Source organism: Podarcis tiliguerta (assembly GCF_965153285.1).
Source record: "Podarcis tiliguerta genome assembly, chromosome: 14".
In the NCBI taxonomy this organism is placed as follows: Eukaryota; Metazoa; Chordata; class Lepidosauria; order Squamata; family Lacertidae; genus Podarcis; species Podarcis tiliguerta.
This window is the reverse complement of record NC_139547.1, coordinates 12,433,951-12,459,346: the sequence shown is the minus strand read 5'-3', so window position 1 is coordinate 12,459,346 and position 25,396 is coordinate 12,433,951. Positions and strand designations below refer to the sequence as shown.

Sequence of the window (25,396 nt, the reverse complement as noted above, 5' to 3'; positions counted from 1 at the left end):
TCCCTTTTAAGGAGTCTCAAAGCGGCTAACATTCTCCTTTCCCTTCCTCCCCCACAACAAACACTCTGTGAGGTGAGTGGGGCTGAGAGACTTCAAAGAAGTGTGACTGGCCCAAGGTCACCCAGCAGCTGCCTGTGGAGGAGCGGAGACGCGAACCCGGTTCCCCAGATTACGTGACTACCGCTCTTAACCACTACACCACATTGATTAAGCAAATGCACAGGGGCTAAAAGGTCTCCATGGCTACTAGCTGCAATGGCCAGAGCTGGCCAACCCATGGGGCAAGGTGAGGTGACTGCCTCAGGCAGCAGGATCTACAGGGGTAGCAGATCTGGCCTCCAAGGGATGTATCGCCCACTGCGGCTACCATGGTGGCAGCGATGGCTGCAGTGTGCTCCTTGGAGGCAGGATATGTCCCCGCCTTGGCAACCCCCCACCTCCCCGTGCCACTGCTACAGAGGCCTCTCAATGACTAGGAGGCACTGCTGGTCTCTTCCCCACCTGCCCCACTTCATTCCCAAACTAGATCTTTCTTCCTCCCGTTGTTTCTGGCATAGATATTCACTCACCCCTTGCATGGAATCCTTGTACGTTTTTTGCCATTGGTGCCCACCACAAGCCTTTGGGATGTGGCGGGCTATGAATCCATGTAAATATATTCCCATAGAAAGTTTAAGACATCTGGAAATAGGCGCCACTCAACCTCCACATAAGTTCATTAAACCATTGTTTCACTCTTCTCTCCTTTTTACCCCCTCACGCTTTTTTTTTTTTTCAGAATAAAGAGTAGTGACAAGATTTTCAGCACCGACACTCAATTTTCTCCAGGCATATTAATGTAGTCCTTGCCACGCAAGGCTTGTTTTGCTTTATTTGGTGAGACCTGCATTTCTGAAGAAATATTGTCATCGTCGTAATGAATGCTGGTGTCACCTGCCCCGTGAAAATGCAAAACTTTTTCTTTGTTTCCAAGTGAGGGTGACAGATGGAATCCAAGCCCTTGTCTACACTTTGCACAGAATGAGGTGGAAGAAATTTCTGGACTGTACCACTAAAGATTGCAGGGGAGGAGCCCTTTTCCATCTGCTTCCCCACACATAAACACACCTATCATTACGCTTCGTGCCAAAATAGGATACTGAAGTTTACCAACCTATGCAAATGAGTTATTTAACATTAATTTGTCAATTGCACAACATTAAGCCTCCATGATTAAAATATGCAATATCACGAACCTATTAAACGTTAAAATAGAGGCATCCATAATTAGCATATGCAATAAAATGATCCTGTTGAAAGCAACCCAGCAATCAGAAGAGGAGGTGCAGGTTGAGAGATCAGGGAAATGTTTGTGCAAACAGGTGCATCTCTGAAAGCTGGTGGAATTTCAGTACAGATGCAAACTCTCATATTTCAGCAGAGAGCACATTCCATAACAGATCACAGGAGTGGGGAGAGCAAGAAGCAAGTGTGTTGACTCTCCCATCCCCCATGTTACATAACCCTCCATGAATTGGAGGACAACCGTCTGCAGCAGGCAGCCTCCTTCCACATGGGGGTTAGCGGGTGGCAATGTGGTCTAAACCACAGAGCCTCTTGGACTTGTCAATCAGAAGGTCGGCAGTTTGAATCCCCGCGACGGGGTGAGCTCCCGTTGTTCAGCCCCAGCTCCTGCCCACCTAGCAGTTCAAAAGCATGATAAATAGATAAATAGGTACCACTCAGGAGGGAAGGTAAACGGCGTTTCCGTGTGCTGCTCTGGTTCACCAGAAAGCGGCTTAGTCATACTGGCCACATGACCCAGAAGCTGTCTGTGGACAAATGCCGGCTTCCTCGACCTATAGAGTAAGATGAGCATGCAATCCCAGAGTCATCCACGACTGGACCTAATGGTCAGGGGTACCTTTACCTTTACCTTTTACACCATACTTTTGAAAACACTCTTATATCATGTCAACAGCCATCAAACAACAACAACAACAATTTATTACTTATACCCCGTCCATCTGGCCAGGCCTCCCCAGCCACTCTGGGAGGCTCCCCACAAAATATTAAAAACACAATAAAACATCAAACATTAAAAACTTCCCTAAACAGGGCTGCCTTCAGATGTTTTCTAAAAGGCAGATAGTTGTTTATTTCCTTGACATCTGATAGAAGGGTGTTCAACAGGGCGGGTGCTACTACCGAGAAGGCCCTCTGCCTGATTTCCTATAACCTCACTTCTTGCAGTGAGGGAACCGCCAGAAGGCCCTCAGAGCTGGACCTCAGTGTCTGGGCTGAACGATGGGGGTGGAGACGCTCCTTCAGGTATACTGGGCCAAGGCCATTTAGGGCTTTAAAGGTCAGCACCAATGCTTTGAATTGTGCTCGGAAATGTACTGGGAGCCAATGTAGGTCTTTCAGGACCAGTGTTATATGGTCTCAGCGGCTGCTCCCAGTCACCGGTCTAGCTGCTGCATTCTAGATTAGTTGTAGTTTCCGGGTCACCTTCAAAGGTAGCCCCACGTAGAGGCTTCTCCAAGAAACTCCTGGGAACTGTAGTTTGTTAAGAGTTGGTGACAGCTGTCAGAAGACTCCCATTCCCCTCAAAGGGTCCCCAGCATCCTTAGAAACTACAATTCACATGATTCTTTGGGGAAAGAATCCTCCGAAGTGGCTCGCTGTTCTTTCGCAATCGCAACCTTATGCGAGCGGTCGATAAACAAATCAATATGTTGGGGGAATCTGGGGGGAGTCAAAATACACAGCAGAAAAATGTCGGAAGGGGTGGGGGAGTGGGAAACAACAGGTGGCAATCCCATCAGCCATTGTACTCAGGCATCGTCAAAGAGTTGGAGTCAGATAGTGAGAGAATGATGCGCATGTCCCTATTTTCATCCGAGGAATGTTGGAGGGTATGAGAGAAGCCTGACTTCTGGATTCGGCCAGTGGCCTGCCTGGTCCGGCATCCTGTACTCACTGTAGCCAGCCTGAAGCCTATGGGAGACCCAAAAGCAGGGCTTGAGTGCAGCATCTCTCACCTCACTTGTGATTTCCGGCAACTGTTACTCAAAGGCACGCTGCCTCCAACTGTGAGGGTAAGGTAAAGGGTAAAGACACCCCTGACCATTAGGTCCAGTCGCGGATGACACTGGGGTTGCGGCGCTCATCTTGCTTTATTGGCCGAGGAAGCCGGCGTACAGTTTCCGGGTCATGTGGCCAGCATGACTAAGCCACTTCTGGCAAACCAGAGCAGCACACGGAAACGCCGTTTACCTTCCCACCAGAGTGGTACCTATTTATCTACTTGCACTTTGACGTGCTTTCGAACTGCTTGGTTGGCAGAAGCAGGGACCGAGCAATGGGAGCTCACCCCATCACGGGGATTCGAACTGCCGACCTTCTGATTGGCAAGTCCTAGGCTCTGTGGTTTAACCCACAGCGGCACCCGTGAGGGTAGAACATAGCTACTGAGTGTCAGGGACTGGGCAGAGGAGCAATGGTGGAGACTGCCTCCCCAGCCTGACCCTTCCAGAGAAGAAGGCAGTTCCGAATTACAACAAGGGTTTGAAGGAGGTCACGGCTCAGAGGAAGATGGGGGGGAAAGTTGGGAAATAATGGACAGCTGGCTGACACGTTCTCACTAGAAAGCATTCCAGACCCAGCACATCCCAGAACCTGGCGAGCCTTAAAAGTAGGAGAGTAAAAAGCTCAGAGGCAGAGGGCCCTAAGCAGCAACCATAGAGGAGGTGGCGCTGTTGACGAATGAGGAAGTGGGAGAGAAGGGGCGTGGAGATTTACTCGGGACAACATCACTATTCCAAGAGGCTGCATTCTCAAGCCTCTCTCTGTAAATATTGAAGAAAAAGCAGGTGGTAAGGACTTTTCCTTGTCTTATCTGTTCCTGGCAACCTGCCGTGGGGGTTAGTTGCTCTCCCACCTGACATTGAGGCTAGTAGGAAGGGCAAGAGAAAATGCCTCCATATAAGAAGATGAGGGTCTGTTGTTGGCGCAATGGGCCATCTATAGCCCGGAGATGAAAGCAATATTGCTGCCCTCAAAATAGACTGTTCATTCTACAGTTGTTTCTGTAAGTCTTCCAGAATCATAGAGGCTCTCTTATTACTCTTATACAGCACATCAATCCTCTCCATTGTGGCCCAATGACATCTCTAAAGCCAAAAATCAGGTGTGAGCCTTCAAATCAACTTGATACCCCATTTGAGTTTTCTTCTTGTTTTGGTTTATGATTCTTGTCAAAGATCTCTAATGCGTCCAGTTTAGACACACTTTGACTTTTGATTTATTAAAGGCTTCCAGCTACGCTGCGTCTCATTTATACCGAGTCACAGTTTTTCTAAGGATATGAAAGTTTCCCCCGTCTATTTTAGGCTTCGGGTTAAGGACACAGACACACACGACGTCTTATCAAACAGGACGTTCTCCCAGATGCGTCGTTCAGAGACAGGCCTCTGGGTGACTCTTGTTCCCGTTTTGGACAGGGAGCAATGATGAAATCAAAGACAGAAAACCGCTTTTTGTGGTAATAATGATTGTGTTGAATATAAAATTGTAAAACTTAATTTAAAAAATATTTTAAAAAACAGAAAATCGAAAAGGGGAGAAGATACATAAATGTGTGTGCGTGTTTGTGTGTGTCGTTGTGTAAAGTTGTTATAAAGAAATAAAGTGATACAATGAAAAAGAAAAGAAAAAGAAAATGGCACAAAAATGTGTAGAGAAAAAAACAGTTATGAATATATACAAAAAATACCTTCACCCATACATTCTTTTATAAATTTGATATTACAGTGGTACCTCGGGTTAAGAACTTAATTTGTTCCGGAGGTCTGTTCTTAATCTGAAACTGTTCTTAACCTGAAGCACCACTTTAGCTAATGGGGCCTCCTGCTGCCGCTGGAGCACGATTTCTGTTCTCATCCTGAAACAAAGTTCTTAACCTGAGGTACTATTTCTGGGATAGCGGAGTCTGTAACATGAAGCATCTGTAGCCCAAGGTACCACTGTATTATCCTAATACAGGTGTAAATATTAATAGCCTGCTACATTTTGTATAAACTCATTCCAAATATTGTCATATTTATCCAAGCAAACTCTAGACATGTAAGCAGTCCATTCATAAGTTGCAAGTGTTATTATATTGTTGATCCATTTCTTAAAGAGGACCGTATCTTTATTCTTCCAGTTCAGCGAGTAACATAAAGGGAAGCAATGCGCCAAAATCACATGCTGTGTTTCAAAGGGAGCGGATATGGTACTCTCTGCCTATTGTTGGACTTCCATCAACTCCCATCAGTCCCAGCCAGTGATCAAGTATGTATTGTCTACACTGACTGGCAGAAGCTCTCCAGGGTTTCAGATAGGCTTCCCTACAAGCCCTACTTGGAGATGCTGGAGATTTAACCTGGGATCTTCTGCATGCAAAACAGACACACTACTACTCAGCTATAATCCTTGTCTTAAAAAAATTGGGGGGTGAGACATGCACTGGGGAGAGGTGTGGCCTGCAGAGAGTCCCATGGGCCAGATGGAGAGGCTTGGAGGGCCACATTCAGCCCCTGGCCCCGAGGTCCCCTTTCACATCTAGTTTCAGACTACAACTCCCTTCAGCACTGGCTGGGCCTCATGGCAATTGTAGTCCAAAATATCAGAAAGGCTGCTATAAAGCACCACATCAGTGAGAGCCACAATGTACATGAAATATACTCGGAGTCGGGAGTGGATTTCATGCTCTTTATTCAGCTCATAATGGTGAGGAGGGATAGAAGTTCCCCCCACAATATCTGCTTTATATACAGTCGTACCTCAGATTACATATGCTTCAGGTTACAGACTCCGCTAACCCAGAAATAGTGCTTCAGGTTAAGAACTTTGCTTCAGGATGAGAACAGAAATCGATCAGCAGCAGCGCGGCAGCAGCGGGAGGCCCCAGTAGCTAAAGTGGTGCTTCAGGTTAAAAACAGTTTCAGGTTAAGAACGGACCTCTGGAACGAATTAAGTACAGTGGTACCTCGGGTAACATACGCTTCAGGTTACATACGCTTCAGGTTACACACTCCGCTAACCCAGAAATAGTGCTTCAGGTTAATAACTTTGCTTCAGGATGAGAACAGAAATCGTGCTCCGGCAGCGCAGCAGCGGGAGGCCCCATTAGCTAAAGTGGTGCTTCAGGTTAAGAACAGTTTCAGGATAAGAACGGACCTCCGGAATGAATTAAGTACTTAACCTGAGGTACCACTGTACTTAACCCGAGGTACCACTGTACATTATTTACACAATGGGCCACACGTGATTGGCTAATTCTGGGATTCTCCTATAGGCCAATCAGGTTGTGGATTCACTTCCACCTGGAGCTGGATTGGGTGGCTCCTGCAGACCAATCATACTGCTGCATTGTTCTAGGACCAATCAGACTGCTGCATTTTGGATCCTATTCAACTCAGTACACAACAGTACAGGTCTTCCTCTGTCATTGTGAGAATGCAATGGGTTTATATGCATGAAATGCCTTCAACTTGACCCCAGCTCAGCCCTGTCTCACCACCCAGCAACCTTAAAGGCACCCAGCTGTATAGTCATAAAGAACTGCCAAGGAGCAAGTCTGCAATTTGTCCGTCTCCACCACAATGGGTAAAAACAAAAAAATAATCGCATTACAAAGACTTGGCCAGCTGCAGATCTAAAATACGACAGCATGAGATGCTGAATGATAAATATTCACAGAACTCAAGCTGAGCCAAAGAACTTAGCAAGAAACTATGCAGACACTTCAAGAGGCCTTTTCTTCAAGGGGCCTCAAGTTTCGAAGCGTTTCCTCTCAACCTGTTGCAGCAGAGCAGTCTCGGTAGCCTACAACAGGCATGGAGAACCTGTGGCCCTCCTGATGTTGTTGGACTCCAACTCCCATCAGCCCCAGCCAGCATCACCACAGCAAAGGATGATGGGAGCTGTAGTCCAGCAACATGCCTACGGCCACAGGTTTCCCACCATTGTCATAATAAGGCATTGCCATTCATGGCTCTATGGTTTCCAACAATGCCCACTCCATTTTCAGAAGGATAATATAATGGAGACATCTTTGAGCAACGTTTCTGTTAATACACTAGGGGTGAAACCAGAGGTGTCTGTCCCGGTTTCTTAGTTGGGGACCATCACCACCTCTTGTTAGAGATCAAGAGACATTCCTTATCTACCACGAAAACTTCAGTATGTAGAAGTTGTTGTTGCTGTTGTTTAGTTGTGTCCAACTCTTCATGACCCCATGGACCAGAGCACGCCAGGCACTCCTGTCTTCCACTGCCTCCCGCAGTTTGGTCAAACTCATGCTGGTAGCTTCGAGAACACTGTCCAACCATCTCATCCTCTGTAGTCCCCTTCTCCTTGTGCCCTCCATCTTTCCCAACATCAGGGTCTTTTCCAGGGAGTCTTCTCTTCTCATGAGGTGGCCAAAGTATTGGAGCCTCAGTTTCACAATCTGTCTTCCAGTGAGCTCTCAGGGCTGATTTCCTTCAGAATGGATAGGTTTGATCTTCTTGCAGTCCATGGGACTCTCAAGAGTCTCCTCCAGCACCATAATTCAAAAGCATCAATTCTTCAGCGATCAGCCTTCTTTATTGTCCAGCTCTCACTTCCATACATCACTACTGGGAAAACCATAGCTTTAACTATATGGATGCTGTCTAGGTTTGCCATTGCTTTTCTCCCAAGAACCAGGTGTCTTTTAATTTCGTGGCTGCTGTCACCATCTGCAGTGATCATGGAGCCCAAGAAAGTAAAATCTCTCACTTCCTCCATTTCTTCCCCTTCTGTTTGCCAGGAGGTGATGGGACCAGTGGCCATGATCTATATATAGATATGTGTGTGCGTGTAGCATACACACCCTTAATGCAATGACATCCTCCCAAGTGTTATAAGAATTCTAGGGTCTCAAATATAAATGAAATGTTCGTAAATGTACAAGGCCAACATAAAGGTACCCCTGCCCGTGCGGGCCAGTCGTGTCCGACTCTAGGGTTGTGCGCTCATCTCACTTAAGAGGCTGGGGGCCAGCACTGTCCGGAGATACTTCCGGGGCACGTGGCCAGTGTGACAAAGCTGCTCTGGCGAGCCGGCACCAGCGCAGCACACGGAAACGCCGTTTACCTTCCCGCTAGAAAGCGGTCCCTATTTATCTACTTGCACTTAAGAGTGCTTTCAAACTGCTAGGTGGGCAGGAGCTGGGACTGAACGACGGGAGCTCACCCAGCCGCGGGGATTCGAACCGCCGACCATGCGATCGGCAAGCCCTAGGCGCTGAGGTTTTACCCACAGCGCCACCCGCCACCCCACGTATATAAACCACGTGTCTGAAATAGTACAGGAGATCAATCCTGAAGCCATTTTTATTCTCCCAAATTGACCTCAAATATTTCTCTGCAATGAGGAAGAAAATGGGAAAGCCTCTCCGTTGTCTTTTTGCTTATAAATCGTGTCTTAAGGGTGCATTTGTGTATGAATAGGGTGAGCCTGTGACCTGGATTCAGGATCTGTTAACTATTAACCATCACAAAAGAATGGCAAGACTGCCCAGGTAATGCAATCAATGACCATTATCAGGTATCCTGGCAGACAGGATTTCTGCTGTAGACCGCCTCCTTCTGTGATGTATGTATGATGTTTCAGGGTCATGGGCTATAGGGTGGGCAATTTCAAAAGTCTATATAGGGGCTTGTACACCATTGTTCTAGGTGTCTCGGCTCCCTCCCTGCGTGGGGTGAGTAGGGGACCCTGTTGCAACAGTCTAATAAAGATCAGGCTTACTAGCTGCTTTGCTTCGGGTTGGCCTCTGTTATTTTCTCCTACCAATAGGGAATCCACTTAAGTACTCTATATGGGCTCTTGGATACCCCATGAGGGAAAAGGAGCAGGGGTTTTTTCTTATGAAAAAAGACTATGCTATTGACTATGCTACCACTCAGTGGATTTGTAACTGGCTGACTGACCGGACCCAAAGGGTGGTCATCAATGGTTCCTCTTCATCCTGGAGAAGAGTGACTAGTGGGGTGCCACAGGGTTCTGTCTTGGGCCCGGTCTTATTCAACATCTTTATCAACGACTTGGATGATGGACTCAAGGGCATCCTGATCAAATTTGCAGATGACACCAAACTGGGAGGGGTGGCTAACACCCCAGAAGACAGGATCACACTTCAAAACGACCTTGACAGATTAGAGAACTGGGCCAAAACAAACAAGATGAATTTTAACAGGGAGAAATGTAAAGTATTGCACTTGGGCAAAAAAAATGAGAGGCACAAATACAAGATGGGTGACACCTGGCTTGAGAGCAGTACATGTGAAAAGGATCTAGGAGTCTTGGTTGACCACAAACTTAACATGAGCCAACAGTGTGACGCGGCAGCTAAAAAAGCCAATGCAATTCTGGGCTGCATCAATAGGAGTATAGCATCTAGATCAAGGGAAGTTATAGTGCCACTGTATTCTGCTCTGGTCAGACCTCACCTGGAGTACTGTGTCCAGTTCTGGGCACCACAGTTCAAGAAGGACACTGACAAACTAGAACGTGTACAGAGGAGGGCAACCAAAATGGTCAAAGGCCTGGAAACAATGCCTTATGAGGATCGGCTAAGGGAGCTGGGCATGTTTAGCCTGGAGAAGAGGAGGTTAAGGGGTGATATGATAGCCATGTTCAAATATATAAAAGGATGTCACATAGAGGAGGGAGAAAGGTTGTTTTCTGCTGCTCCAGAGAAGCGGACACGGAGCAATGGATACAAACTACAAGAAAGAAGATTCCACCTAAACATTAGGAAGAACTTCCTGACAGTAAGAGCTGTTCGACAGTGGAATTTGCTGCCAAGGAGTGTGGTGGAATCTCCTTCTTTGGAGGTCTTTAAGCAGAGGCTTGACAACCATATGTCAGGAGTGCTCTGATGGTGTTTCCTGCTTGGCAGGGGGTTGGACTCGATGGCCCTTGTGGTCTCTTCCAACTCTATGATTCTATGATTCTATGATTCTATGATTATAACTCAAGTGAGAAATGAAATTTCCCTTTTGGCCGCTTGGAAGATTTCCGTTGTTCCAAAAACAGAGCACGGGGTGCAGATTATTGCACTGAAATCCTCATGAGTAACCAGTCTCCCTATTGCAATGAATCACAGGGCCTTTCAGATGACGAAAAGCCACTGTATTAGATAGCTCGTCAGAATCTCATTAGATCTAATCCTACTGGGAAAATAAAAGCTAGGCAAGACCTTTTCTATAAATCTATCTCCTTTTTATTACTTCTGTTATTGTCCCAAACAGAACCGGGGCGGGGACAGACACAAAAATGCCTCACCCATAAAAACGAGTTGCAGCTCCTAGAGTTACCTTGCATTTGAAGCCTGCTTAATATTAAGGAAGGAAGAGCAGAAATCAGAAATGATTCCATTGTGAATTTCTCTCTCTTTGGGGGAGGGCAGGGGGGGAGAGAAACAGAAGGGTCGCTGGATTTAGACACCAGCTGCATCTCTCAAATATGTAAACAGCCTGACCAGAAATAATTATCCTGAGTGGCTGACCCATCTTTCTGTCAGAGGAGTGAAGAAAAGTCACTTTGGGGGTTTATAAAGGTATTCTAATTGGTTTTGTTTAGGATGCAATCCAAACCTCCTTTGATCTGGGCTTTATTGGAATAGGTACCCCAATCCTACCCACCTTCACCCAAGAAGTAATGCCAGCTTCACTCCACTAGAGCAAATAATAGTAGTAGTAGTAGTAGTAGTAGTAGTAATAATAATAATAATAATAATAATAATAATAATAATAATAATTTATTATTTATACCCCGCCCATCTGGCTGAGTTTCCCCAGCCACTCTGGGCGGCTCCCAATCAAGTGTTAAAAACAGTACAGCATTAAATATTAAAAGCTTCCCTTCAGATGTCTTTTAAAGATAGGATAACTGCTTATTTCCTTCACATCTGAAGGGAGGGTGTTCCACAGGGTGGGCGCCACTACTGAGAAGGCCCTCTGTAACCTCACTTCTCGCAATGAGGGAACCACCGGAAGGCCCTCAGTGCTGGACCTCAGTGTCTGGGTTGAATGATAGAGGTGGAGAAGCTCCTTCAGTTATACAGGACCGAGGTCATTTAGGGCTTTAAAGGTCAGCACCAACACTTTGAATTGTGCTTAGAAACGTAGTGGGAGCCAATGCAGATCTCTCAAGACCGGTGTTATGTGGTCCCGGCGGCCACTCCCAGTCACCAGTCTAGCTGCCACAAAAATCTCACTTCTGCCAGCTGACTGGGGAGGCAGGAGTGCCACTGGTGGGATTCCTTGTGGTGGAAGCCCAACGAAAACCACAAAACAGCGCCTTCTCAAGGAAAAATTGGCCCGGGATCTGCTGCGACCTGCACCAGCCTCACTGTGGTAACATCATTGCCACCTCTAGGACTCAGCAATTTGCCAGCTGCTTGCCTTCTGCCCTGGTGGTCATGAGTGGCAGAACTTCAGATGTCCCCAGGTGGGGTGGGGTGGATGGGCTAGCTGGGGTATGCCATGAATTACGAGGCAAATTGGGATCTTTCAGGGAAGATTCTCACAGTTCCCGAGTTGGACTAGGCCATTAACAAGGCATCTCAAGGCAGGTCAGGAATGCCCCAAATTTCCAGATTTGGATGCCAAAAAACCACATGGTCATCTCCAGGGTTGGGGGAGAATTTGAATTCAGGACCTAATCCACACTTTCAAAGCAATATGCAACCCAGACCATAGTCATCCTTTCAAAGTGCACCTCTCCAAATTTTGCAATGCTGTTTTCCAGCCACTATATATATGCGCACATGCAGACGACACAGCGATTTCTCCAAAGCAGCTTATTTGTAAGCTGGAACAGAACTGAGCAGCAAACAGCTCAGCCGGCCTGCTTTTATAGGCAGCCGGCTGTCAACATTGTAGCAACAACAACCCAGGGTTTCCCGCCTAAAATAACTGACGTGGACCTGAGTGAAAACAGTATCCCCCCTGCTGGCCCAGGGTGAGAACTTCAGTACATAACAAGGAATATATTAGTGGGAAATGGCATATAAAGGATGATTGCTTTGCAATACTGTGTATAACAACAACAACAATCTTTATTACAGTCCAGAGACCCAACAAATCATTACAAAGCAATACACAATTCATACAGTCTACCTCCAGGTTAAACAAGCATTTTGTTCAGAATATAGGGATCATTGGTTCTTGCAACTACCGATAAGAACTTTGCCACTGCTAATGTTCTAGCATTTGTCCGGTCTTCCAATAGGAACCTGACATAGTGAGCCTCTGATTTTCCCGGAAAGGTACCAGCAAGGGTAGTATCAGTTCAGCCCTGGCTTGCTCATATTTTGCACTGTGCAACAAAATATGTTTTATGGAATCGATGTCTTGAGCACACGAGCAAAGTCTGTCCTGGTAGGGAACTCCTCTCAACCTGCCATCCAACACTGCAGAAGGAAAGACGTTTAGTCTGGCTTTGGTGAAAAGCCTTCGATAGTTTGGTACTGTCAGGTTTTTAATGTAAGATGTTAGCTTAAAGACATGCCCATATTGTACTCCTACTGCCAGTGGACTACAGACTGCGTGTGATCGAGATCGCAAGTCACTGTGTGCATTATCCCATAATCTTCGCTTTAACATAGAATCATAGAATCATAGAGTTGGAAGAGACCACAAGGGCCATCGAGTCCAACCCCCTGCCAAGCAGGAAACACCATCAGAACACTCCTGACATATGGTTGTGAAGCCTCTGTTTAAAGACCTCCAAAGAAGGAGACTCCACCACACTCCTTGGCAGCAAATTCCACTGTCAAACAGCTCTTACTGTCAGGAAGTTCTTCCTAATGTTTAGGTGGAATCTTCTTTCTTGTAGTTTGGATCCATTGCTCCGTGTCCCTACTCTGGAGGAGCAGGTAATACAGTTGGGGGGGTGACGGACCAATAGAGGTGGCTTTTTTAGCCACGATTTTCTAATATACTGTGTATATTAGGCAGAATTGCAAGCAAATAGGTGCAAACTGCACTAAAATGCTGATGGATTTTCATAAGGACTTGTTTCTTTTTAAAAAAAATCACAAACTGATGTGGAAATATAGAAAAGTGAACTTAAAGCGTGGGAAAATGAGAAAGCAAAACTGATAGATTCATCCATACCTACTCAAAAGTGACTTTGCTCTGACTTGATCAATGTTCTTGACAGATCTACTAGCTGAGTACCACCCCCGCAACAAACAAATCCAATCTGTGGGGGTTGCAGAGGTGAGGAGATATTTCATTTTGACAGACAGGTCTAGTTTTGCATCACAGTGCTTTATTTTCCCAGGGTACTCCAATCACAGCAATTTAGGGGAGGAGTTAAAAACTGTGTTTGCTTTTCGCGTTCATCTGTGGCTGCTGGTGGGAAGAAGTTCATTCTCCAATGACTCTTCCTTGCTGGAAGAGTAACATTTCCCCCGCCACAGTCACAGGCCTCGGTCCAGTATATCTGAAGGAGCGTCTCCACCCCCATCGTTCTGCCCGGACACTGAGGTCCAGCTCCAAGGGCCTTCTGGCGGTTCCCTCGCTGCGAGAGGCCAAGTTACAGGGAACCAGGCAGAGGGCCTTCTCGGTAGTGGCGCCCGCCCTGTGGAACGCCCTCCCATCAGATGTCAAAGCGATAAACAACTACCTGACATTTAGAAGACATCTGAAGGCAGCCCTGTTCAGGGAAGTTTTTAATATGTGACATTTTAGTGTATTTTTCATCTTTGTTGGAAGCCGCCCAGAGTGGCTGGGGAAACCCAGCCAGATGGGCGGGGTACAAATAATAAATTATTATTATTATTATTATTATTATTATTATTATTATTATCCATGATCTCGTCTCCCTTCCACCTCTGCAAACCCCCTGTTCCTCTAGGAATCCTATTATACTCTATTGAAATAGTAACATCTGCCTTTGCTACAGAAACAGCACAACGGTCATGCTGAGATTGGGCAGGTGTCATCACCTCAGAAGGGGCTGATCCCACAGCTGCAAATGGCATCCAATTCTGTCAGAAAAATGGGGGGGAAATGTTGTTTTTTTCTTGAAAAAATGGAAAATTCTGGGTCCATTGGCCTACGATTTGGCAGGCTGAATTCCCTCAGGAGGTGCTCCTTTGCCTGTAAACTTCATTCACTTTGTCCAAAAGGAGGGAAAGCTGTAGTCATTTTTTTAGACTCCCCATTAGAGTCACAGAGGGAAGTCACAGAGCTTGATTTTGTACAGAGTGGCTCAATCACCTCATTACAATCTGAGCAAAGGGTCTATAGAGGAGCTGAGCAACAGATTGGATTTTTAAAGAATTCATTGAGACAAGGTGATTCTAAGGGAGTCATGCTCACCCTTATTATTTAATATATTTATATCCCAACTTTTGCATATAATAGATGATGAAAGAAAGAAAGAAAGAAAGAGAGAGAGAAAGAAAGAAAGAAAGAAAGAAAGAAAGAAAGAAAGAAAGAAAGAGGAAGGATGGAAGGAGATTGATTGATAGATATTTAACATTGAGGAGGAATCTATGCTATGGTGTCTGTTACAGTTTTTCATAACTGGATGTAAACAGGATGTTTTGCCCAATTTCAATTCCCTGTTTAGAAATGGAAGTTTGAGGGACATTAGAAATGTATTTCACACACACAAATTCTCTCCCAGCCCTTGTCCCCCGCTGAGCAACCCTTTCTCAGCTGGTTAAATCTCTCCTCCTCTGCAATTCCCATGATGACTGACCCCATTCTGCAGCTTTTTCCTTAGCTGAATAGCAGCATTGGTGGGGCGGGTGCTATTTCCGTAAGATTCATGGGAGGAAAGGTTTAACATTCCTCTTCCTGCAAAAAAACCCCTCCTTGTGCTGCTCAGCTCATGCAGTGTGGAAGAAGGAGGAGGAGTCTATCATGAGTGACAATGGAGTGCACTTCCAGGGGTAAAGTCAACCCTCTGTGGGGTTGCTCCAGTGTCAGTGAAGTTATTCAAAGAAACCCAGACCAAACACTTTTCCAATATGCAACAGTGGCTGCTAGAACACTAATAGCACAAAACTGGAAAACATCAAAAGTCCCAACTATTAATGAGTGGCAATCTAAACTATTTGATTATATAGAATTGGCAAAAATGACACAGAAAATAAGAAACCAAAAAGGTACAAAGTTTAATAATGAATGGAATAAATTTATGACATATATTGAAACAGATGTAAAAAAATCTAAAAATCACAGTAGGCTCGATATAACGCCTGCGACGCAAAGAGTTTTGAGAAAACGAAACTGCAGATGGAAAATCTTTTGTAACACATTCCGAAACCGAGTTGAAGGGAAGTCAATTATTGTTGTGTGATTTAGTTATTTAGTTACTGTAAGTTTAATTTGTTGGTGTTTTATGTTATGTAATGCTTTTCTTTCTCTCTTTGTTTCTTTTTTTTTTTGGTGTTTTGTTTGTCTTTTTTGTTGTTATAATGTTTGATGTTGTATAATGAATTGAAACTAATAAAAATAAATAAATAAATAAATAAATAAATAATTCCTTGCTAAAAACAACAACAACAAAGAAACCCAGTTGTGCTGTTTCTCTTTTCATTATTGTCAGGGGTTCAGGAGCAGAGTCACAGGAGAGGGAAGAAACGGAGAGCGAGGGGGAGGAGTCGGAAGGAAATGTCAGCGGCGACAGTAGTCCGAGGTCTCTGAGTCTCTCCAGTGATTCGGAGGATTCACAGAAAGGGGCCCCCATGGTCAGGGCAAGGGGGACACCTCGGGAAGAAGGGGCCAGAGGGGACTCAGAGAGTAACAGCTGGAAATCCGGACCAGCTTCCCCTCCAGAGGGCAGTAGGGGGGAGGAGTCCAAGGCATCGGGATCAGGGAGCGCGCAGGCAGAGGGAGAGCGTGAAGCAGGAGTGGCCACACCCTCGTCAGGGAGCGAGGAAACGGTCATCAGGAAAGTTAAACGCGCGCGCGCGCCAAGTTCAAATGTACAGGAGGGCGGCAAGGTGGGCAGCCCGGGTAGGGAGCCAGGTCCTAAAGCACGCCGAAGAGAGGGGGAGGAGTCAGAGGGGTCCAGCTCTGCGTCAGAAGAGTCCAGGAGGGAAGAGACCCCGGGGGGTAGTAAGACCCAGAGGAAGAGAGAGAGAAGGAGGAGGTGGAGTAAGATTAGAGTTTTAAGCTGGTGCACAGGGGGCGGAGATCCAGATAGAGCTTCGCCGGTCTAAAGCTCAGACGTAGAGCTGGGACGCTGAGACTTGTAAATGGAGACTATTCTTCAATAAAGACTTTGATACTGTACTACCGGCTAGCGTGGGTCCTTGGTGAGCTGGGACCCGGAGCCAGCTCTGACAGTAAGCTCTATCTCACATTTTAAAGTTTTGGCACCAAGAACCTCGCCACGTGAGTTGACGCAGCGAGGGCAGAGGAGGGGTGCTTCCAGAGCTCACAAAACTCAGGCAAGATGACGACGGAAGAGCAGATATCCGCCCTGCAAGAAGCTGTGACACGACTCAGCACGGAGGTAATTGCATCCAGAAAAAGAGAGGAGGAAATGAGTAGCGCCTACCGGGATCTCCAAGTAAGATTGGACGTGATTTCCAAACAGGGGCCACCTGGATCCAAAGCAGAGGGCATTGGATTGGGAAAGAGGGGAGGCAGCCTTGTATCCCATTTTGACGGGAGTTTACAGCAGTACCCCAACTTTAGAGCAGACCTGTTGTTTGCGCTGGATCTGCTTGACAAAGACTTTAGAGATGAAAGAGAGAAAGTGGGGTTTATCCTATCCCATTTGCATGGTGAAGCCAAAACGTGGCTGAGAAATTTATGGAGGGACAATGATCCGGCGCTCCAAGACGCGAAGGCTTTCATTAAAGCTATGGACTCGTGTTTTTTATCAAAGATAGACGTTGATATTGCCAGGAGAGACATACATGGACTTAAGCAAGGCAAAGCCAGCGTGCGTCAGTACCATACGCGTTTCTTCGCACTGGTTCATGCACTGGGATGGGACAAAGCTTCTGCGCCAGTGAGAGATCTCTTTTGGGAGGGCTTGAATACAGAAGTAAAAGCCGAGATTGGAAGGGGGGAGAGGCCAAGGAGCACCCAGGAAGTGGTCCAGAGGGCTCTGGAGATCGGGGTGCATCTGGAGGAACGTCCTTGCAACAGAGAAGAAGGACGTTGGGGAAGGGCACCAGCCAGAGCACCTCCCTTCTATCCCAAAGAAGCAGCGCGTGCGCAGTCCACGCCCTCGCAGGGAGGGGGAGAGGAACCGATGGAGCTCGGAGGTGCCAGGGCTCAGTCAGCTACCAGAGCCCTGACGCCGGGAGCAGTCAAGACGAAGCCTCCTAGAGGGAACAGGAAGTGCTACATCTGCGACAGTGCTCAACACATGGCGAAAGAGTGTCCCCAGAGGCTCCACAAGCACACTGCAGCATCAGCAACAGTGACAGAAGCAACGCAGCAGGGAAACGACAGAGTCTGGCTGGAGGAAGAGGTACTGGGGTCCAGCCAGACAAATCAATGAAACAATCCCCAGGGATTTTGCAGCCCACAGACCCCCTCCCACCCAAACCAGTGGTGCAGCTTACAGCGTCTCTCCAACTGCCCAACGGAAGCACTCTGGAAGTGCCGATCACCATTGACTCCGGCAGCAACGCCGACTTTATAGGACTGGATTTTATTCAGCAGCACAATATACCACTGCTGCCAGCCACACGGCCCCTGAAGGTTGTCACAGTGGATGGCAGGGACTTGCTAGGGGGGCAAGTGGTGCAACAAACGCAACCAATGGTGATGCGGATTGGAAATCACCAAGAGGTCATCAGCTTCAACGTCACCAAACTGTCAGGCACGCCGGTAGTCTTGGGCATGAGTTGGCTGCACAGGCACAGTCCAGCATTGGCGTGGTACCAACGCCAATTGACCTTCGGTTCCTCCTATTGCGCGGAACATTGCATTCTTCGTAGCCAAGAAGAAGGAGGGGAAGACACGCAGCTACAATTGAGCACGCTGCAAGCAGTGCCACGCAAGTACGCAGCGTTTTTGGAGGTTTTCTGCGAGAAGGAAGCAGACAAGCTGCCTCCCCACAGGCCCTATGACTGCCAGATTGACCTCCTGCCAGGGGCGACGCTGCCAGCCGGGAAACTGTATTCCATGTCTGAAGACGAGCTGCAGGAGCTCAAGGAGTTCATAGACCTCAACTTAAAGCGCGGTTTCATCCGGGAGTCGAAAGCAGCAGGGGGCAGTCCTGTATTCTTTGTGAAGAAAAAGGACACGCCCCAAAAAAGACTTGTAGTGGATTTCAGGCTCTTAAATTCAAAGACCAAGCCCACAGCCTTTCCAATGCCCAAAATAGATGACCTGCTGGCAACGGTGAGGAAAGGACGCGTTTTTACAAAGTTGGATCTGAGAGGGGCGTACAACCTGATCCGCATACGGGAGGGGGACGAGTGGAAGACTGCCATGTTCACGCCCCTGGGCACATATGAATATAGAGTTATGCCCTTCGGTTTACAAAATGGCGCCCACTGTTTTCAAGCGTTCATGCATCACGTCCTGGCGGGTCTTCTCTACAAGAAATGCGTCTGCTTCTTGGACGACATCCTGATATTCTCAGAATCTGAGGAGACCCACGAGGGGGACGTCAAGGAGGTTCTGCAGCGACTGCAGGAGCATCGGCTATACGCAAAGCTGGAGAAGTGCCAGTTCGACAGGAAGGAGGTGGATTTCCTGGGCTACAAGCTGTCGGACAAGGGGCTCGCCATGGACAGCGCCAAGGTTCGCGCGGTGTTGGATTGGAAGAGCCCGCGCAATCGGAAGGAGGTCCAGCGGTTTGTGGGGTTCGCCAACTTTTACCGCAAATTCATCAAGGGGTTCGCGATGCAGACAGCGGCCATTACCGACACGCTCAGCTCCAAGAAGAAGAAGTTCATCTGGACGGAGCAAGCGGAGCAGTCCTTCCAGAACCTCAAGCGTCTCTTCTCGTCCGAAGGGCAGCTACTGCATGTGAATCCCAGCAAACCGCTGAGGGTTGAGACGGACGCCTCAGACAGAGCCGTGGGCGCCGTACTGTTGCAGGAGGACCCGCATGGGGACTGGAGACCGTGTGCCTTCTACTCTAGGAAGCTCAGCAAGTCGGAGCAGAACTACACCATCTGGGACAGGGAGTTGCTGGCCATTCACGCAGCATTCAAGGCGTGGCGGCACTTCCTCATCGGGGCCAAACACACAGTGCAGGTTCGCACGGATCATAAGAACTTGGAGTACTGGCGCACGGCAAGGTTCCTGAACCAACGGCACATCAGATGGGCGGAGTTCTTTGCGGATTTCGACTTCAGGATAGAATACATCCCAGGCGACAACAACATCATGGCAGATGCACTGTCCAGAAAGCCGCAATACCTCGAAGAAGCGGCGCCAGCAGCGGCCAAGCACATTTTCGCCCAGAAAGCGTGGGCGTGCGCTTCCGCAACTGTGGACCTGGAGGCGGTCCGTCGAGCACTGCAGGAGGACTCCTTCGCTCTAGCCAAGATGGAGGAGGTGCGCAAGGGCACGGTGAAAAACGACGAGTTCCAAATAAGGGACGGATTGCTCATCCGCAGAGGAGCACTCTATGTACCGGGAGATGAGCTCCGCGCGAAAGTACTGCAGCAGTTGCACGACGCGCCAACCGCCGGGCACTTCGGCAAGGAGAAGACGGCGGAACTCGTTGCCAGAGATTTCTGGTGGCCCAAGATGAGGGGGGAAGTCGCGGAGTACGTCTCGAGGTGTGACACCTGCCAAAGGGCCAAGTCAGTGCACAAACCTCCGGCAGGACTGCTCGAACCGCTGCAGACCCCGAGCGAACCGTGGGAGAGGGTGGCACTAGACTTTGTCACGGATTTACCCAGCTCGAGGGGTAAAACGGCAGTGCTAGTGGTGGTGGACATGTTCACTAAAATGGCCCACTTCATTCCGTGCGCGAAGGTGGCCACAGCAGAACAGACCGCCAAACTGTTCATAGACCACGTCTTCAGGGTGCACGGACTGCCACGGTCTATCTTGTCCGACAGGGGGCGCCAGTTCATTTCGAGCTTCTGGCAGAAGCTGATGGGTTTCCTGAACGTCAAGATCAACCTAGCGTCGGCGAGACACCCGCAGACCAACGGACAAGCGGAGCGCGTCAACGCCATCATGCAGCAGTACCTGAGATGCTATGCAAATCAACAGCCGACGACATGGGTGGACTACCTGCCACTCGCTGAGTTCGCTTACAACAACACGAAGCACGTGTCCACAGGGGTGACGCCGTTCTTCGCCAACAACGGGAGGCATCCCAGAACCTTCCCGGGATTAGAGAAACTAGGGGAGGGGGAGCCACAGGCAGCGGAAGTCTTGGCGGCGGAATTGCAGGAAGTCCACGATCAGCTTAGGAGGCAGTTAGAGCTTGCAAAGCACGCATACAAACTGCAGGCTGACAAGCACAGGAGGGTTGGTGAAGACATACAGGTGGGAGACTGGGTGTGGTTAGCGGCCCACGCAGTGCCGACCAGATCCTTAGCTAAGAAGAAACTCGGACATAAGCAACTAGGACCTTACCGAGTTGAAGCACAGATCAATCCGGTGGCCTTCCGGTTGACACTTCCGGAAGGATCCAGAATGCACCCAGTATTCCATAGGTCGGTGCTCACGCCCTACAAAGCACCGCACCGATTTCAGGCGCAGGGCACGGCACCAGACCAGTATAAGGAGATCCCCCCAAGGAGGGAGTCGCCAAGAAGAGAACCCATCAACCAGGTCACAGAGATTTTGGACTCGAGATGGGGGGAGGAGGGAGTAGAATATTTTCTCGCAAGGGAAGGTACCCCGGCCAGCGCCAACAGTTGGGTGCCGGACTATGCCCTGGACGAGCCTCTCCTCAAAGAGGAGTTTCATGCCTTGTTCCCACACAGGCCCATGCCAGCCGAGTATTTCGACGACTGGCTTTTCACACCCACGCTTTCTACCAGCACGTTCCAGGGATTCACATCGGACGAAGAACCAGCATTAGAAACACGTTCACCGGAGGGCTCGCCCTCGGGGTTTGCCTCAGACCGCTCGTTTTGGTGGGACAATCGAGGAGAGGAGAGGTGGCTGAGGGGCCCTTGGCAGGGAACGGACCCAGAGGGGAACGAGGGTGAGAGGGACATGGACGTGATGGGGGAGGACGTTGGGTTCGAGCATGGCGGCACGGAGATGGAAGCAGAGGAGAACGAGGTCGGCGAAGACATGGAGGACGAGCCGGATTTCTCTAACTGGATGCACGCCACGGGGGACGAACTGTATCCACCATTCACCCCCACAACGACGGAGCACCCAGCACCCCCGCCGGAGGAAGGGGAGGGGGGAAGGGGGGGCTTCGAGGGGGGGATGGATGTCAGGGGTTCAGGAGCAGAGTCACAGGAGAGGGAAGAAACGGAGAGCGAGGGGGAGGAGTCGGAAGGAAATGTCAGCGGCGACAGTAGTCCGAGGTCTCTGAGTCTCTCCAGTGATTCGGAGGATTCACAGAAAGGGGCCCCCATGGTCAGGGCAAGGGGGACACCTCGGGAAGAAGGGGCCAGAGGGGACTCAGAGAGTAACAGCTGGAAATCCGGACCAGCTTCCCCTCCAGAGGGCAGTAGGGGGGAGGAGTCCAAGGCATCGGGATCAGGGAGCGCGCAGGCAGAGGGAGAGCGTGAAGCAGGAGTGGCCACACCCTCGTCAGGGAGCGAGGAAACGGTCATCAGGAAAGTTAAACGCGCGCGCGCGCCAAGTTCAAATGTACAGGAGGGCGGCAAGGTGGGCAGCCCGGGTAGGGAGCCAGGTCCTAAAGCACGCCGAAGAGAGGGGGAGGAGTCAGAGGGGTCCAGCTCTGCGTCAGAAGAGTCCAGGAGGGAAGAGACCCCGGGGGGTAGTAAGACCCAGAGGAAGAGAGAGAGAAGGAGGAGGTGGAGTAAGATTAGAGTTTTAAGCTGGTGCACAGGGGGCGGAGATCCAGATAGAGCTTCGCCGGTCTAAAGCTCAGACGTAGAGCTGGGACGCTGAGACTTGTAAATGGAGACTATTCTTCAATAAAGACTTTGATACTGTACTACCGGCTAGCGTGGGTCCTTGGTGAGCTGGGACCCGGAGCCAGCTCTGACAATTATGTTTTATACATCATCTTGAGATATATACATGACCATCATCAAAATACTTTAACTGTCAGAGGCCAGGGATAAAGTTATGCATCTTCAAGCATATAGTGAAAATTGTACAATGAAGCTACTAGACACCACCGTTTAGCTACTGTTAACAGATTGATGATAATCTCATCAACAGTTCCACCCTTCCAAGTCCCTTAATCATACTCTAACTAGCTCATTTGAGATGCTATATCATGCAATCATGTGATTCTTGGCTCAGGAAGGTCCCTTCTGCCATCTTTGGTAAGTTGTGACCCACCACAATCTGTGCTGTTGGAACAGTTTCAAAGGCTCCTTGAGTCATCACCAAGATGTATGTCAAAGGCGTTGCGAGGCAAGTTCAATGTGCCACATTGAGAAGGGGGAGAGAGAAAAGGGGTTGTGTATGCAGATCTCAGTTTTCTGTGTAACACCCTAACCCCTTCCTCCTTTTTGCTCCTAGAAGGGATCCAAGAATAGCTTTTTGCAAAGGCGGGTCAAAGAATGAAGCAACGGTTCTCGTGTGCGAAGGTGATTCTCTGAGCACCTCGCTGCCTGCTTCCTCGCTAGGGTGGCCAATGAAGCATCGCCAGAAAAAGAGGACAAAAGGCAATTTGCATAAATGAGGGAGGAGGTTAAACAATTTGCATACGTTGCAAATTCAGAAATAACGTCTATAGAAAAACTATAGACATGATTTTTCTTTAAACTGGACTCTTTAAACTTTGAATGCAGACCCTTCAAGTTTCCCTTTTAGAAGACATCTGAAGGCAGCCCTTTTTAGGGAAGCTTTTAATGTTTGACAGACTACTGTATTTTAATATTTTGTTGGAAGCTGCCCAGAGTGGTTGGGTGAAACCCAGCCAGATGGGTGGGGTATAATTAATAAATTATTATTATTATTATTATTGTTGTTGTTGTTGTTGTTGTTGTTGTTGTTGTTGTTATTATTTTATTACTACCGTATTTTTCGCTCTATAAGATGCACCAGACCACAAGACGCACCTAGTTTTTGGAGGAGGAAAACAAGAAAAAAAATATTCTGAATATCAGAAGCCAGAACAGCAAGAGGGATCACTGCACAGTGAAAGCAGCAATCCCTCTTGCTGTTCTGGCTTCTGTGATAGCTGCGCAGCCTGCATTCACTCCATAAGACGCACACACATTTCCCCTTACTTTTTAGGAGGGGAAAAGTGAGTCTTATAGAGCAAAAAAATACGGTATATAAATCCAAGATTTACAGTAACCCTCCTGGTTTCTTTTTCTTTTTTTAAAAAAGTAGTTTTAATTAAAGATTTCATGGTTTACAAAAGTATGTGCAATGTCTCTTTTTCCAAATTACATTTTCTACAGCTCAGTTTCATTTCTTGAGACATTAGTGTTACATTAGGAAGAAAAGGGGGGAAGAGGTGGAGGGGGACATGGTGGGTAGGAGTAGGGTCGGGTGGCGATGTTTCTGTTTTAGTTAATATATGCCCCTCCTGGTTTCTGATTTGATCCCAGAAGGTCCTGCTTTTTCTTTGGCTGTCCCTATTTTTATCAGAGAAATGTTGGAGGGTATGGCAGGATGTCCCTATTTTCATTGGGGAAATGTTGGAGGGTCTGGAGTTATTCGACACCCGAGAAACCTTTTATAGGGAAGTTTTTTAATGTTTAACATTTAATGATGTTTTTATATGTGTTAGAAGCTACCCAGAGTGGCTGGGGCGACCCAATCAGATGGAGGGGGTATAAAAATAAAATTATTATTATCGTGGAATAGGATGGCCCTATCTTCATCAAAGAAATGTTAGCAGGTATGGGAATGAGAGTAATAATAATAATAATACAGTGGTGCCTCGCAAGACGAAAAGAATCCGTTCCGCGAGTCTCTTCGTCTAGCGGTTTTTTCGTCTTGCGAAGCAAGCCCATTAGCGGATTAGCGGATTAGCGCTATTAGCGGTTTAGCGGCTATTAAAGGCTTAAGGGATTAGCGGATTAGCTGCTAAAAGGCTATTAGCAGCTTAGTGCCTTAGAAAAAGGGGGTGGGGAGCGAAAAAAAATCGCAGGAACTCGCAAGACATTTTCGTCCTGCGAAGCAAGCCCATAGCAAATTCGTTTTGCGAAGCACCTCCAAAACGGAAAACCCTTTCGTCTAGCAGGTTTTCCGTCTTGCGAGGCATTCGTCTTGCGGGGCACCACTGTAATTATTATTATTATTATTATTATTATTATTATTATTATTATTTATACCCCGCCCATCTGGCTGGGTTTCCCCAGCCACTCTGGGTAGCTTCCAACAGAACACTAAAATACAATAATCTATTAAACATTAAAAGCTTCCCTAAACAAGGCTGCCTTCAGATGTCTTCTAAAATCTGGTAGTTGTTTTTCTCTTTGACATCTGGTGAGAGGGCATTCCACAGGGCGGGTGCCACTACCGAGAAGGCCCTTTGCCTGGTTCCCTGTAACCTGGCATTCTCCTGAATATTTGGGATGGGAGGATGGCAATTCTGCTGCAATTTGGATGGTGACAAAAAAAGGAAACTCAGGAAACTCCCTGGGGAAAGTGCTGGCTCATGTAAAACCCTGCATGGGATTTAGAAAGGTCAAATAGCCAAGGTCCTTGGTCCAAGGAGCATCTTTTAAAACTGGACATGTGGTGGGGACATGAATCTTCAGGATGTCTCCCTTCTTTCCCATGACTTTACCTTCTGCGCAACCAGCAGCACATTGTTCCATGGGGGTAGAAAACAGAGGATGTCCAGAAAGTCAGTCAGTCCATCTGAACAGACAATCCATCTGAAGACAAGAACAGATGAAGGGATCTGAATGGCTGCTAACTGCTCCAACTGACTGGGCTTTCAGCTTAGCCAGGGATCCTTTCAAGCAACTCACCTGGTCTCCTAGGAAACAAAACATTCCCCAGGATTCTGCAGCTGGTTGTGAGGTCAGAGCCTGGCCAAGGACAGGAGCCAATGGACTCTGGGCTCCAGGAACACTCTCTCTGCCAGGCCCAGGTCACCTAGGCAACTTCAGGCAGCTGCCAAGTGTCTAACCCACCTTCTTTCCCTCAGAGAATCCTGGGCACTGAAGTTTACCTTTCACAGAGTTACAATTCCCAGCAACTGAATAAGAATAAGAATAAGAATAAGAATAAGAATCAGAATAAGAATAAGAAAAAATTATTTATTCCCAGCCCATCTGGCTGGGTTTCCCCAGCCACTCTGGGCAGCTCCC

The 25,396-nt window shown here is 47.9% G+C and overlaps 1 long non-coding RNA gene across 1 annotated transcript; it reads right to left on the bottom strand.

The window, feature by feature from the left end:
* Positions 1-22,157: 22,157 nt before the first annotated feature.
* On the bottom strand, positions 22,158-25,115 carry LOC310663902. Its single transcript, XR_014504652.1, has 2 exons — positions 24,868-25,115; positions 22,158-22,743 (listed from the first exon to the last, which is right to left on the bottom strand). It is a non-coding gene; the product is annotated as an uncharacterized lncRNA (long non-coding RNA).
* Between the last annotated feature and the right edge of the window lie 281 nt (positions 25,116-25,396).